The following is a 15,398-nucleotide window of genomic DNA, read 5'->3' as shown; positions in this document are numbered from 1 at the left end:
CATATCCAGTCAATTAATTTTTGGCAAATCCACAAAAAAGACGCAATGAGGAAACGATAGTCTCTCCAATATAGGGTGTTTGGAAAACTGGATGTCCACGTGCAAAAAAAAAAGGAAACTGTAAAACCCTTGTCTTACACTGCACACAAAAATAAACTCTTTCACTAAAAAGAACAGGCCATAAGAACAAAAGAAACAAGTGGAACTCTATCAAACTACAAAGCTCTACACAGCAAAGAAAACAATCAAAATGAAAAGTCACCCAAGGGATTGGGAGAAAATGTATCAGCATGTAGCAGAAAAAGGGTTAAGATCCAAAGTATATAAGGAAGTCAAACAACTTCATAGCAAAAGAAACAAATAATCCTATTAAAATATAGGCAAATAGGCCCAGTGTGGTGGCTCAAGCCTGTAATGCCAGCACTTTGGGAGGCCGAGGCGGGTGGATTTTCTGAAGTCAGGAGTCCGAGACCAGTCTGGCCAACAAGGTGACACCACCTCTCTACTAAAAATTCAAAAAAAAATACCCAGGCGCGGTGACAGGCATCTGTAATCCCAGTTACTCAGGAGGCTGAGGCAGGGGAATTGTTTGGACCAAGGAGGTGGAGGTTGCAGTGAGCTGAGATCACGCCACTGCAGTACAGCCTGGGGGAAAGAACAGAACTCCATCTCAATCAAACAATCAGTCAATGAAAAATAACCTGACTAGATATTTCTCCAAAGAAGTAGTAAAAAGGGCCAACAGGTGTAGCAAAAGTTGCTGAACACGAAACATCAGGGAGATGAAAATAAAAACCAAAATGAACTTCACTTCACATCTGTTAGGGTGGCTACTTTCTTTTTTTTTTTTTTTTAGACAGAGTTTCTTTCTTGTTACCCAGGCTGGAGTGCAGTGGCGCGATCTCGGCTCACCGCAACCTCCGCCTCCTGGGTTCAGGCAATTCTCCTGCCTCAGCCTCCTGAGTAGCTGGGATTACAGGCACGTGCCACCATGCCCAGCTGATTTTTTGTATGTTTAGTAGAGACGGGGTTTCACCATGTTGACCAGGATGGTCTCGATCTCTTGACCTCGTGATCCACCCGCCTCGGCCTCCCAAATTAGGGTGGATACTTTCAAAAATACAAGAGATAAAGCAATGTTGGTGAGGATGCAGAGAAAAGGGAACACTTATACACTGTTGGTGGAAATGTTGATTGGTACAGCCATATTTATGGAAAAAAATATGGAGGTTTCTAATGAAATTAAAAAACAGAGTCACCATGTAACCCAGCAATCCCTCTTCTGGGCATATACTCAAGGGAAATGCAATCACCACCTTGTAAAGCCACTTCATCACTGCATTCTTCACAATAGCCAAGAGGTAGAAACAGCCTGTCTGTCAACGGAAAATGGATTTAAAACATTGTGGGACACACACCCACACACACAGACGGGAATATTCTTCAGCTTTAAGAAAGAAGATCCTGTCACTTGCAAAAATATAGCTGAACCTAAAGGACATCACGCTAGGTGAAATAAGCCAGACAGAGGAAAAATATGCCATGTGAACGCACTTAGATGTGGAAGATTTTTTTTTTTTTTAATTACAAACTCAAATACATAGAAACAGAGAGCAGAAAGATGGTTACCAGGGACACAGGTCACGACAGGGAAAATGAGATGAAGTCAAAGGACACAATGCTTCAGTTATGCCGGGTAGATAAACAGAGCTCTAGTGTGCAGCATGTAGACTGCAGTTAATAGTATGGTATTGAATACTGGAAGTTTGCTAAGAGATCGATTTTAGGTACTTTAGCCACAAAAAGTGAAATATGAGATGATGGATATGTTAATTTGCTTGACTATAATAATCATTTCACTTGTATATGTATATCAATACTTCATGTTGTATAGTTTAAATATGTACAATTTAGGCCAGGGGCGGTGGTTCACGCCTGTAATCCCAGCACTTTGGGAGGCTGAGGCGGGTGGATCACGAGGTCAAGAGATCGAGACCATCCTGGCCAACATGGTGAAACCCCGTCTCTACTAAAAATACAAAAAATTAGCTGGGCATGGTGGCGCGTGCCTGTAATCCCAGCTACTCAGGAGGCTGAGGCAGGAGAATTACCTGAACCCAGGAGGTTGGAGATCGATCCACTGCACTCCAGCCTGGCAACAGAGCAAGAGACTGTCTCAATAATAATATAGGCCTTAGCTCCCGCCCTAGAGAGAAACATGTATCGTTTCCTATCACTGTCCTTCGGGGGGATTTCTGCTGCCGCCACCGCCCACTCTGACCCCAGCCGCTTCTCGCCCCTGTTGTTAGCCGAAGACTCGCCTCTCAGCCGCTCACTGCACAGACGCACGAGTCCAAAGTGCGGCTCCAAAAAAAAAGAGGCCGGGCGCGGTGGTTCACGCCTGTAATCCAAGCACTTTGGAGGCCAAGGTGGGCGGATCACCTGAGGTCGGGAGTTCAAGACCAGCCTGACCAACGTAGTGAAACCCGTCTTAAAAAAAAAAAAAAAAAGAAAAAGAAAAAAAAAGAAAAATTAAATTTAAAAGTGCAGCTCCATCGACTGATCGACGCTAAGCTCCAACCCCAGGCGGCACCGGGCGTCCCACGATGCCGAAGAACAAGAAGCAGAACACTCCCCACCGCGGTGACAGGGCTGGCGGTGGCGGTTCAGGTGGAGACAGCAAGTGGCCAGCAGCGAAATGTTCAACCTTTTAGTGATGAAGATGCATCACTTGAAACAATGAGCCATTGCAGTGGTCAGTTTTGCTGAAGATGGACCAGAAGTCCTTGATCAGGAAGGAACTCAAGAAGACCTAGAATATAAATTGAAGGAATTAATTGACCTAACCCTGGATAAGAGTGCGAAAACAACGCAAGCAGCTCTTGAAGGTATTAAAAATGCGTGAAATCGTTCTGCTATAAGGACACATGCACAGGAATGTTCATTGCAGCACTGTTTACAACAGCAAAGACCTGGAACCAACCCAAATGCCCATCGATGATAGACTGGACAAGGAAAATGTGGCACATATACACCATGGAATATCATGCAGCCATGAAAAATGATGAGTTCATGTCCTTTGTAGGGACATGGATGAATCTGGAAACCATCGTTCTCAGCAAACTGACACAAGAACAGAAAATCAAACACCGCATGTTCTCACTCATAGGTGGGTGTTGAACAATGAGAACACATGGACATAGGGAGGGGAGCATCACACACTGGGGTCTGCAGGGGGGAAATAGGGGAGGGACAGCAGGCGTGGGGAGTTGGGGAGAGATAGCATGGGGAGAAATGCCAGATATAGGTGAAGGGAGGAAGGCAGCAAATCACACTGCCATGTGTGTACCTATGCAACTATCTTGCATATCTTTCACATGTACCCCCAAAACCTAAAATGCAATAAAAAAAATTTTTTTTTAAGTAATATGCCATTCAAGGATAGAAAATATATGTTAAAACAAAGGCCTTCCCGCACTGCAGGTGAAGATGCAATGTGGTAGAACATTTTTGTAAAGCAGTTTGGTAACATGTAACAGGAACTTAGAAAACATTTTTCTTTTTTTTTTTTGAGACGGAGTTTCGCTCTTGTTACCCAGGCTGGAGTGCAATGGCGCGATCTCGGCTCACCGCAACCTCCACCTCCTGGGTTCAGGCAATTCTCCTGCCTCAGCCTCCTGAGTAGCTGGGATTACAGGCACGCGCCACCATGCCCAGCTAATTTTTTGTATTTTTAGTAGAGACGGAGTTTCACCACATTGACCAGGATGGTCTCGATCTGTTGACCTCGTGATCCACCCACCTCGGCCTCCCAAAGTGCTGGGATTACAGGCGTGAGCCACCGCGCCCGGCCCATTTTTGTTATTTAAATGAATGATTCTACTTTTTGGAATTTACCCTTGAGATAATTAAAATTGAATTAAGAATGTAAAAAAAATGCACTGGCTTCAAAAATGCTGTATGAATTTATTCGGGAAAGAAGAATGACTTTAATTGACAGTATTGAACGCTGCCTGAAAAAAGGTAAGCGTGATGAGCAGCGTGCAGCCGCAGCATGAGCATCTGTTCTCTGTGTTCAGCTGGGCCCTGGAATTGAAAGTGAAGAGATTTTGAAAACTCTTGGACCAATCCTAAAGAAAATCACTGGCGATGGGGCAGCTAGTATCCAGGTTAGGCAGACTCGTGCAACTTGCTCTGGTGTTTGCAGCTTTATTGCCGCAGATGACAAACCGCCTCAACTCTGGAATGTTTGGAAAATATTTTCACTAAGTCCTATCTCAAAGAGAAAGACGCTACTGTTACTTGCAGCACCCCTGATACAGGCTTCATAGCAGCTCGCTTCTTGCACGGACACTCCTGCTGACCATATGCCCAATCAATGAAGTGAAGAAAAAGCTTGAGATGCGTTTCCATAAGCTTCCAAGCCTCCTCTCCTGTGATGATGTAAACATGAGAATAGCTGCTGCTGAATCTTGGGCACTGCTGTTTGAATCGGCCAGAGGAACAGAATGACTTTTTTTATGAAGACATGGAGTCTTTGACGCAAACGCTTAGGGCCTTGGCAACAGATGGAAATAAGCACCGGGCCGAAGTGGACGAGGGAAAGCGGCGGTCAGTTTTCAGAGATGTCCTGAGGGCAGTGGAGGAACGGGATTTTCCAACAGAAATCGTTAAATTTGGTCCTGAACGCATGTATATTGATTGCTGGGTAAAATAAAAACACACCTATGACACCTTTAAGGAGGTTCTTGGATCAGGGAGGCAGGACCACTTGGCAGTCAAATGAATATCTTCGAAACGTGTTTGAACGTGGGCCCCCAGTGGTGCTTGACGCTGCAACACTTAAAACGGTGAAGATTTCTCGTTTTGAAAGGCATTTCTATAACTGCAGCCTCCAAAGCTCGAACCAAAGCTAGAAGCAATGTCGAGACAAGAGAGCAGATGTTGGAGAATTCTTCTAGATTTTCAGAACTTGAAGACTATTTTTTAACTTCTATTTTTTCCTATTTCGATGTGTTTAAACTCGAAAGACAGTTTTTATCTTGGATTACCTTATATAACTTTTGTAGTTAGGGTTGCATTGCTTGTAATTTAACGTACAGTGTTGAAATTGGTGAGTTCTGATTATTATTATTCTCTGTAAATCAGTAAACACATATAAAGTGTTTGTAATGTTTGGTCATATTTTATTTATGAAGACAGCAAAGAAACTTTGATTTCATGATGGGAAAAACTATTAGCCAAAGTTTCATTTCTTACACTGTGCTTTTCAAAAATACTGATTTACTACAGTGATACATACATATAAGATATTTAACTTACTGTCTTAGACAAGAGTTCTAGGTACAATTTTGGGATCTAGTTCCTCTGGAAACGCTGCTGTGTTTTAAATTTTGAATGGAATGCAGCTTTTAAAATTTTGTCATTAGCGTCAACAAAAGGAATTATACCATGAGACCTTACAGCCGTACTTAAAAGCCACTCAGCTGAGCTATTGGGAGTTCATGATGAGCTAGCATATGCCAGAAAGGTTGCTAACTTTAACCTCCGAGAGCAGTAACACTGATTTTATCTGCTGTATGAGACCGTGCATTTTACTTTGAAATAAAGTTTTTTTATATAAAAATATATATATATATGTATGTATATAAATATACACACACACACACAATTTAAAAATTAGAACTGTCCAGATCTTTTTTTTTTTTTTTTTTTTTGAGACGGAGTTTCGCTCTTGTTATCCAGGCTGGAGTGCAGTGGCGCGATCTCGGCTCACCGCAACCTCCGCCTCCTGGGTTCAGGCAATTCTCCTGCCTCAGCCTCCTGAGTAGCTGGGATTACAGGCACGCGCCACCATGCCCAGCTGATTTTTTGTATTTTTAGTAGAGACGGGGTTTCACCATGTTGACCAGGATGGTCTCGATCTCTTGACCTTGTGATCCACCCGCCTCGGCCTCCCAAAGTGCTGGGATTACAGGCTTGAGCCACCGCGCCCGGCCCCCAGATCTATTCAGTGTTTGAAATTACATTTTTTGTCCCACATGTTATCAGAAAACTACTAGAATAAAATAATACCTCTAAGAGCAAATGTCTTCATTGTGTAAGGGCAACATAATTAGCTTCCTCCTTTTTGTCTGAATACTATTTCTGTTCTTTTTCCTGGTAATTGGAGGTAAAATTAACTGGGAATTTGGAGGAGATTGTGAAAATTTTGGATAGTACACCAAAGGGTCAAGATCCAAGGCTCAGACCTGCACTTCAGCTCAAATAATATTAGTGCTATCTCATAAGGACAATTAAATTACCTAAAATTTTGTTTTGTGGGCTCTAGCTAATTATGTGTTCTGTTATTGGGTGGGTAAAATCATGTCTGACACAACCACCATCTTCTATTCTATGATTATGTTGCTAATTGTCTCACGAATCTCTCATCCTTTTCCTACTCTCTCTTTCTACCTCGAGAATACAAAGTCGCCGGGTGCTGTGGCTCACACCTGTAATCCCAGCACTTTGGAAGGCTGAGGTGGATGGATCATGAGGTCAAGAGATCAAGACCATCCTGGCCAACATAGTGAAACCCTGTCTCCACTAAAATACAAAAATTAGCTGGGCGTGGTGGTGCGCGCCTGTAGTCCCAGCTACTCAGGAGGCTGAGGCAGGAGAATTGCTTGAACCCAGGAGGCGGAGGTTGCAGTGAGCCAAAATCACACCACTGCACTCCAGCCTGGCGCCTGGTGACAGAGTGAGACTCTGTCTCAAAAAAAAAAAAAAAAGAATACAAAGTCTGTACCTATATTTACCTGAGGAAACTGGGAAGCCACCATTCTATTTTCTCTGGTTTTGAAGCAAACCAATGTGATATCCTTTGGAGAACTATGATACCAAAATGACTGATAGGTGGTAGAAAATGAATTGAAATGTGCTCGTATCTTGTATGAATAATGGGAATGAGTTATAATTTTCAAAATATTCCATAAATTGAACGTTTAAAACCAGACACTGAGCACTGAATGGAAGTTTACTTAAATCCAGCTGGGCTAAAGTAATATCCTCCAGAAATTGGAACTGCATGGGAAGCAGTGCCCATCAAACTGTCCTCCCGCTGTAGATATGAGGAAGTAAACGAGCAAAACCTTATGCACATGCTTTACCTCAGAAGGAACAAAACAAAATCAGCATTATATTTACTAAGAAGTAATAGGTGAGCCGGACGCGGTGGCTCAGGCCTATAATCCCAGCACTTCAGGAGGCCGAGGCAGGTGGATCACGAGGTCAACAGATCGAGACCATCCTGGTCAACATGGTGAAACCCCGTCTCTACTAAAAATACAAAACATTAGCTGGGCATGGTGGTGCGTGCCTGTAATCCCAGCTACTCAGGAGGCTGAGGCAGGAGAATTGCCTGAACCCAGGAGGCGGAGGTTGCGGTGAGCCAGGATCGCACCATTGCACTGCAGCCTGGGTAACAAGAGCGAAACTCCATCTCAAAAAAAAAAAAGAAGCAATAGGTAAGACAAAGACTGTCAACATGAAGGATGGGTAACACCCGAAGAAAGGAAGGAGGCAGAAAAATCTTTAGATGATTTGTCATCCTCAATAGGTTTGTAAATGTTGTAAGCTTTATGAGATATGAACAAACACACATGGGAAGAGAGCAGAATAATATAAAAGTAAGAGTTGGAATGGGAGCTTGGTGAAGTTGAAAAGTCTTGTGGAACATTAAAAATGTAATAGTAGGGCTGGGCGCGGTGGCTCAAGCCTGTAATCCCAGCACTTTGGGAGGCTGAGGCGGGCAAATCACAAGGTCAAGAGATCGAGACCATCCTGGCCAACATAGTGAAACCCCGTCTCTACTAAAAATACAAAAAAATAGCTGGGCATGGCAGTGTGCGCCTGTAGTCCCAGCTACTTGGGAGGCTGAGACAAGAGAATTGCTTGAACCCAGGAGGCGGAGGTTGCGGTGAGCTGAGATTGTGCCACTGCACTCCAGCCTAGTGCCTGGTGACAGAGTGAGAGTCTGTCTCAAAAAAAAAAAAATATATATATATATATGTACACATATATATATAATAGTATAATTAAAATCCATATTAGAGCAAGTAAAGATAATTAACAGTACAGAAAAATAAATTTATAAAAGGAAGATAAAATTGAGAAACTCTGCTGGACTATTGAGGAGTAAGACAGAAATAATCAATAGGAGGCAGATGTGAATAATACAACCTAGGGAATAGAGCTCTCTCCTAAGTATGAATCAGAGTAAATGGGATAAAACAAATAATCAAGACTTTGATTGGAATAACAAAAGTTTTCTAAATGGATAAAGGTAAATTAAACATGTAAATTTAGAGGGATCATTGTATTTTGGGAAATAAATCATGAAAAGAGACTCACTCATATTATTTGGCAACATGTTAAGTACACGAGAAAAAAACCTGAGGAAAAAAATCATAAATTTTTAAAAGAGATAAACTATAATGTACAGGAACAACAGGTGGCAATGAATATAGAGTAATGGATTATCGTAAGAAAATGTTTATGATACAATAGTTCTCAACCCGCCCATGTGTGAAGACGGTAGGACATTTTCGATTTATAAAGGTTTAGAAAATGTGCACCCGCACACAGTGTCCAAAATGACTTCAGAAAGACAAAACATAAGTGACTAAGAAAAACAGGGGAAAGCAGAACAGGGAGGAAGGCAAGGGAAGAGAGAAGAAAACGTGTGTCAGCAGGACATACCAGGCAAGTCCTTTTGGAATCAGCAAAACGCGTGAGAGGAAATGCTGAGTTTATTATTTAGGAGAATCTGAGGTTGCATTTTTTTACCTCTTGCCATGCTCTTCTTCCTGCCCCAGTCCTCCTTCCCTGGCTACTGTCTCTAGGGCCAGCAAGTGAAGGAGAAAGTACGCATGAAGAGGAAGTACGTTTAGAAGGAATGAGGAAATGTATTCAATGTGAGGCCTGTGACCTTTTCCTAAACAGTACAAGGAAGAACAAGAAATTCTGAAATATAGCAATGAACATGAGGATTTTCGTGTGTCCAGGAAAGTTCATATGATTCAGAAGACTACGAATCTGGGTTAAAGGACCATTAACGGCGGGGCGCGGTGGCTCAAGCCTGTAATCCCAGCACTTTGGGAGGCCGAGGCGGGTGGATCACAAGGTCAAGAGATCGAGACCATCCTGGTCAACATGGTGAAACCCCGTCTCTACTAAAAATACAAAAAAAAAAAATTAGCTGGGCATGGTGGCACGTGCCTGTAATCCCAGCTACTCAGGAGGCTGAGGCAGGAGAATTGCTTGAAACCAGGGGCGGAGGTTGTGGTGAGCCGAGATGGCGCCATTGCACTCCAGCCTGGGTAACAAGAGCGAAACTCCGTCTCAAAAAAAATAAATAAATAAAATAAAGGACCATTAACTTTTCTGTGTCAGTTTTTCCCCTTGTGACCATGATGTATAATATCTGTTTGACCTCACTTGAATGTTAGTGATCCTTCTACAGACATGGAGGATAGAAAGGGGATGGTAGCTACAGTTGTATGAGAGACAGATCAAAACTTGAAAGCAAGCTCTGAACACCTTACGGTGCCCTTCCAGATGAGTAATTAAAAATAATTAGGCTGGGCGCGGTGGCTCAAGCCTGTAATCCCAGCACTTTGGGAGGCCGAGGCGGGTGGATCACGAGGTGGAGAGATCGAGACCATCCTGGTCAACATGGTGAAACCCCGTCTCTACTAAAAATACAAAAAACTAGCTGGGCGTGGTGGCGCGTGCCTGTAATCCCAGCTACTTAGGAGGCTGAGGCAGGAGAATTGCCTGAGCCCAGGAGGCGGAGGTTGCGGTGAGCCGAGATCGTGCCATTGCACTCCAGCCTGGGCAACAAGAGTGAAACTCCGTCTCAAAAAATAATAATAATAATAATAATAATAATTAAACATTCCAATATGAATAAGGAAGTCCAACAAGACTCTAGATTTAAAATGTGGTAACTATATACAATGGAGTACTATGTAGCCATAAAATGGAACGAGATTCTGTCATTTGCAATAACATGGATGAAACTGGAGATAATGATGTCAAGTGAAATAAGTCAGGCACAGAAAGACAAACATCACACATTCTCACTTCTTTGTGGGCTCCAAAAGCAAAAACAAACTGATGGACATACAGAGTAGAAGGATGGTTATCAGAGGCTGAGAAGGGTAGTGGGGGACTAGGGTGGAGGTGGGGATGGTCAGTGGGTTAAAAAAAAATACTTAGAATATGACAAACTATTTGACAGCAAAACAGGTGACTATAGTCAGTAATAACAATGGTACATTTTAAAATAACTAAAACCATGTAACTGATTTCTTTGTAACACAAAAGATAAATGCTTGAGGGGGTGGCTACCACATTTTCCATGGTGTGCTTATTTCACATTGCATGCCTGTGTCAAAACACTCATGTAACCCGTAAATATATATACCTACTATGTACCCACACAAATTAAAATTTAAAAAATTTTTAATATTCTAGATTATGTTCCAACAATTACTCCTTCAATGGTTTACTGTTATTTAAAATAAGAAAAGTTTTCCCAGTTGCCTTTGAATACCATAACTAGACATGCTTTGCCTTTCTATTAGATAAGCTTTCTTATCTATTCTATTAGATAAGCTTTCTTATCTATTCTATTAGACAAGATTTCTTATCTATTCTATTAGACAAGCTTTCTTACCCTTATCTGGTTTTATTATGCACCATCATACCTTGGATAATTTTTTTCTAGCTTTGTATGCTTTTTTTTTTTTTTTTTTTTGAGACGGAGTTTCGCTCTTGTTACCCAGGCTGGAGTGCAATGGCGCAATCTCAGCTCACCGCAACCTCCGCCTCCTGGGTTCAGGCAATTCTCCTGCCTCAGCCTCCTGAGTAGCTGGGATTACAGGCACGTGCCACCATGCCCAGCTAATTTTTTGTATTTTTAGTAGAGACGGGGTTTCACCATGTTGACCAGGATGGTCTCGATCTCTTGACCCTCGTGATCCACCCGCCTCAGCCTCCCAAAGTGCTGGGATTACAGGCTTGAGCCACCGCGCCCGGCCGGGAGTACTTTCTTGAGTTTTAGGTTCTCCTGCTAAGGACCAGAGAAAAACCCTGTCACGCATCCAGCAGGGGGAGGAGAACAGTAACCATTTAAAATAGGCATTGAGCTCTCTGTTCTTAAGATAATGCTCTTCAAAGGAAAATATTTTAACACAGCCTAAGCTATTGGAGTTTTACCAAAGCCTAACTGACCTGGGAAAGGTAACAAAACTCCAGCTCCATCTAGCCCTTGATATGGGGGAAGGGAAATACCAACTCAAACTCATTAAAAGAGTTAGACAATCTATAAAATTATTTTCCTCCCCTGACACCTTACCATCACATCAATAGGGCTCCTGTATAAACATTGTGAATTACAGCTTAAAAAGGCTACAAGGCTCACACCCTATTAAGGGAGTCTCTAGGAAAATCTAAAGAAAATAAGGAGTCAATAACATGGCCATAAAGGAAAAAATCTTAGCCTCTGACACCAAATTACAAGTCATAGTAAACACAGGCTAAGTCCTAGCAAGATAAATGTGAACCTACACATTTAAGGCCTATTTACTTCAGTTCCTTTTAATTGGTGCATTATGTCCAGTTTTCAACAGCAACAAGGAAATTATAAGGCAGGCTGAAAGGCAAAAAGCACTCTAAGAGACAAAGCAGGCATCAAACCAGACTCAGTTATGGCACAACCTTTGGAATTATTTAACTAACAATTAAAATAATGGCCAGGCGCAGTGGCTCAAGCCTGTAATCCCAGCACTTTGGGAGGCTGAGGCAGGTGGATCACGAGGTCAAGAGATCGAGACCATCCTGGTCAACATGGTGAAACCCCGTCTCTACTAAAAATACAAAAAAGTAGCTGGGCATGGCGGCGCGTCCCTGTAATCCCAGCTACTCAGGAGGCTGAGGCAGGAGAATTGCCTGAACCCAGGAGGTGGAGGTTGTGGTGAGCCAAGATCACGCCATTGCACTCCAGCCTGGGTAACAAGAGCGAAACTCCGTCTCAAAAAAAAAAAAAAAAATTAAATGAAGACTGTCCTAGAATTTACACTTCCTGGCACGGTAAGGAAAGTATCAGAATTAGTGCTTCAGTATTTTTCATCTGCTTATATTTACATGTAGCCTGAGGCCTATACTATGGATCATGTGCATTCCTATGTAGTGTCTTATAAACATGTGCTTGTCCTACAGAGAAGCCGAACACATTTCCCTGTTCTGCTTATTAAGGGTTCCCCATCTTTGGAGTGGTGGTGGTGGTGATAACTTTATTCTCCCATTTAGTCTGTGGATCTGGAATAGGATATTCAAGAAGAGAAATGCAGGTGCTCCTGAATTTTATGATTGGGACAGCTGTAGCTAGGAAACCACACAAGAGTCCCAATTAATTCCCCAAAGGTCACACAATTGAAAGTCAGGAGATGGAATGGATTGAAAGTCATCATCAACTTGACCTAGACTTTTTCCAGTAATTGAAAGGACAAGAGGCTTTTGAGCCAAGTATTGTCCCTTGCTGAATTTAGTTTTTTCACTTTGGAGATCACAAGAGGTTTGAAAATATTCATGTGAATTCCTTCTTGTTCCAGCTTCTACAACAAACACAACTTTCCCAATAGTTGCTGGGCTTCGATTCTTTTTCTTATTCAAGGGCCTTTTGAAATATTTAAAATTATCAAAATAGTATTCCAACTGGCAAGTCTTCTAAAAGTAAAAACTGATATCATTGATACTGTTTTTTGAAGGTTAATATTTTTGAAGGAAATTCCTGTGAGAAAATTTCCCAGAAAGTGTTCTGAGCCCAAGAACATACCTGAATTTTCTATCAGTTACGATCATATTCTGAAGGTTTTGGCAGAAAATGTGGGAAATAGTGGCCGGGCGCGGTGGCTCAAGCCTGTGATCCCAGCACTTTGGGAGGCAGAGGCGGGTGGATCACGAGGTCAAGAGATCGAGACCATCCTGGTCAACATGGTGAAACCCCGCCTCTACTAAAAATACAAAAAATTAGCTGGACATGGTGGCACGTGCCTATAATCCCAGCTACTCAAAAGGCTGAGGCAGGAGGAGAATTGCCTGAACCCAGGAGGCGGAGGTTGTGGTGAGCCGAGATCGTGCCATTGCACTCCAGCCTGGGTAAACAAGAGCGAAACTCCTTCTCAAAAAAAAAAAAGAAAGAAAGAAAATGTGGGAAACGGAGAAAATGCACTCACAATATTGCTACATAATACATACTTCTGTTACAGTTTGTTAATTTGTTTTTCTCTGTTTCTATACAGCTGTAATTGATGTTCATATATAATTTTGTACACCAATCTTTACAGTTAAAAAAAATAATTATTATAATAATAATGGCCATTCTGACTAGTGTTTTAATTTGCATCTCTCTGATAATTAGTGATGTTGAGCATTTTTTTCATGTGTTTTTTGGCTGCTATTGATTCTTTTTTTCTCTCTCTCTCTCTTTTTTTGAGACAGAGTTTTGCTCTTGTTACCCAGACTGGAGTGCAATGGCGCGATCTCAGCTCACCGCAACCTTCGCCTCATGGGTTCAGGCAATTCTCCTGCCTCAGCCTCCTGAGTAGCTGGGACTATAGGCACACACCACCACGCCCAGCTGATTTTTTGGGGTTTTTTTTTTTGTTTTTTTTTTTGGTAGAGACGGGGTTTCACCATGTTGACCAGGATGGTCTCGATCTCTTGACCTCGTGATCCACCCGCCTCGGCCTCCCAAATGCTGGGATTACAGGCTTGAGCCACCGTGCCCGACCGGACATCCTTTTCTTGTTCCAGTTCTTAGAGGAAATGTTTACAACTTTCCATCATTCAGTATGATGTTGTCTGTGGGTTTGCCATATATGGCTCTTATTATTTTGATGTATGTTCCTTTGATGCCTCATTGGTTGAGGGTTTTTTCGTTTTTGTTTTGTTTTGTTTTGTTTTGTTTTTGAGACAGAGTCTTGCTCTGTCTCCAGGCGCCAGGCTGGAGTGCAGTGGCACAATCACGGCTCACCGCAACCTCCGCCTCCCGGGTTCAGGCAATTCTCCTGCCTCAGCCTCCTGAGTAGCTGGGATTACAGGCACGCGCCACCATGCCCAGCTAGTTTTTGTATTTTTTAGTAGAAACAGGGTTTCACCATGTTGACCAGGATGGTCTCAATCTCTTGACGTCATGATCCACCCGCCTCGGCCTCCCAAAATGCTGGGATTACAGGTGTGAGCCACCGCGCCCAGCGGTTGAGGGGTTTTGTTACAAAAAGATGTTGAATTTTATCAAATGCTCTTTCAGCATCAGTTGAAATGATTGTTTTTTTGTCCCGCACTTTGTTGCTATGATGCCTCACATTAATTGACTAGCGTATGTTGAACCATCTTTGCCGCCCCGGAATGAAGCCCCCTTGACTGTGATGAATTATCTTTTTGATGTGCTGATAGATTCCCTTTGCTAATCTTTGTTGAGGGCTTTGGTGTCTATGTTCATCAGGGATATTGGCCTACAGTCTTCTTTTTGTTGTTGTTGTACCCTTGCCTGACTCTGGTATCAGGGTTTCATGGTGGATTTGCAGCATGAGTTAGGGAAGAACGTCTCCTCCCCAGTGTTTTGTAAGAGTTTCAGTAAGATTTGTACCAGCTCGTCTCTGTGTATTTGATAAAATTCAGCTGTAAATCAGCGTGATCTTGGGTTGTTGTTGTTTTTTTTTTTTAAGATTTTTAGGTACTAATTTGATTTCCTAACTCATTATTGGTATGTTCAGGATTTCTTTCTGGTTCAATCTTGGGAGGTTGTATGGTCCCAGGAATTTATTCATTCCCTCTAGTTTTCTAGTTTATGCACATAGAGCTATTCTTTTTAGTGGTCTCTGCTCATCTTTTTTATTTCTGTGGTATCAGTTATAATGTCATTTTATCATGTCTAATTGTACTTATTTGAATCGTCTCCTTTTTTTTGGTTAATCTAGCTAGTAGTCTTTCAATATTCTTTATTTTTTCAAATAACCAACTTTTTATCTCATTGATCTTTCATATCATTTTTATGCTCAATTGCATTTAGTTCTCTAATCTTTGTTATTTGTTCTACCAGCTTTGGGTTTGTTGTTTTTCTAGCTTCTTGTGTTTATTTGGGATCTTTCTGTCTTTTTTATGTTCACTATAACCTTTCCTCTTAGCACAGCTTTTGCTATATATCCCAGAGATTTTGGTTTTGTGTCTGCATTTTCTTCCGTTTCAAATAATTTGTTAATTGTGCCATTATTTCATTGTTTACTTAGAGTTCTTCAGGAGAAAGTGGTTGAGTTCCATGTACTTGTGTAGTTTCAAGAGTTCCTCTT

The 15,398-nt window shown here is 42.0% G+C and overlaps 1 pseudogene; it reads left to right on the top strand.

Annotated features, from left to right (window-relative positions):
* The first annotated feature begins 2,606 nt into the window (after positions 1-2,606).
* LOC101039153 (interferon-related developmental regulator 1-like) lies at positions 2,607-5,091 on the top strand (annotated as a pseudogene).
* Positions 5,092-15,398: the final 10,307 nt, after the last annotated feature.

Source organism: Saimiri boliviensis, chromosome 7 (assembly GCF_048565385.1).
Source record: "Saimiri boliviensis isolate mSaiBol1 chromosome 7, mSaiBol1.pri, whole genome shotgun sequence".
Taxonomy (NCBI): Eukaryota; Metazoa; Chordata; class Mammalia; order Primates; family Cebidae; genus Saimiri; species Saimiri boliviensis.
The sequence above is the reverse complement of the archived record's forward strand: the minus strand, read 5'-3'. Positions and strand labels throughout refer to the sequence as shown.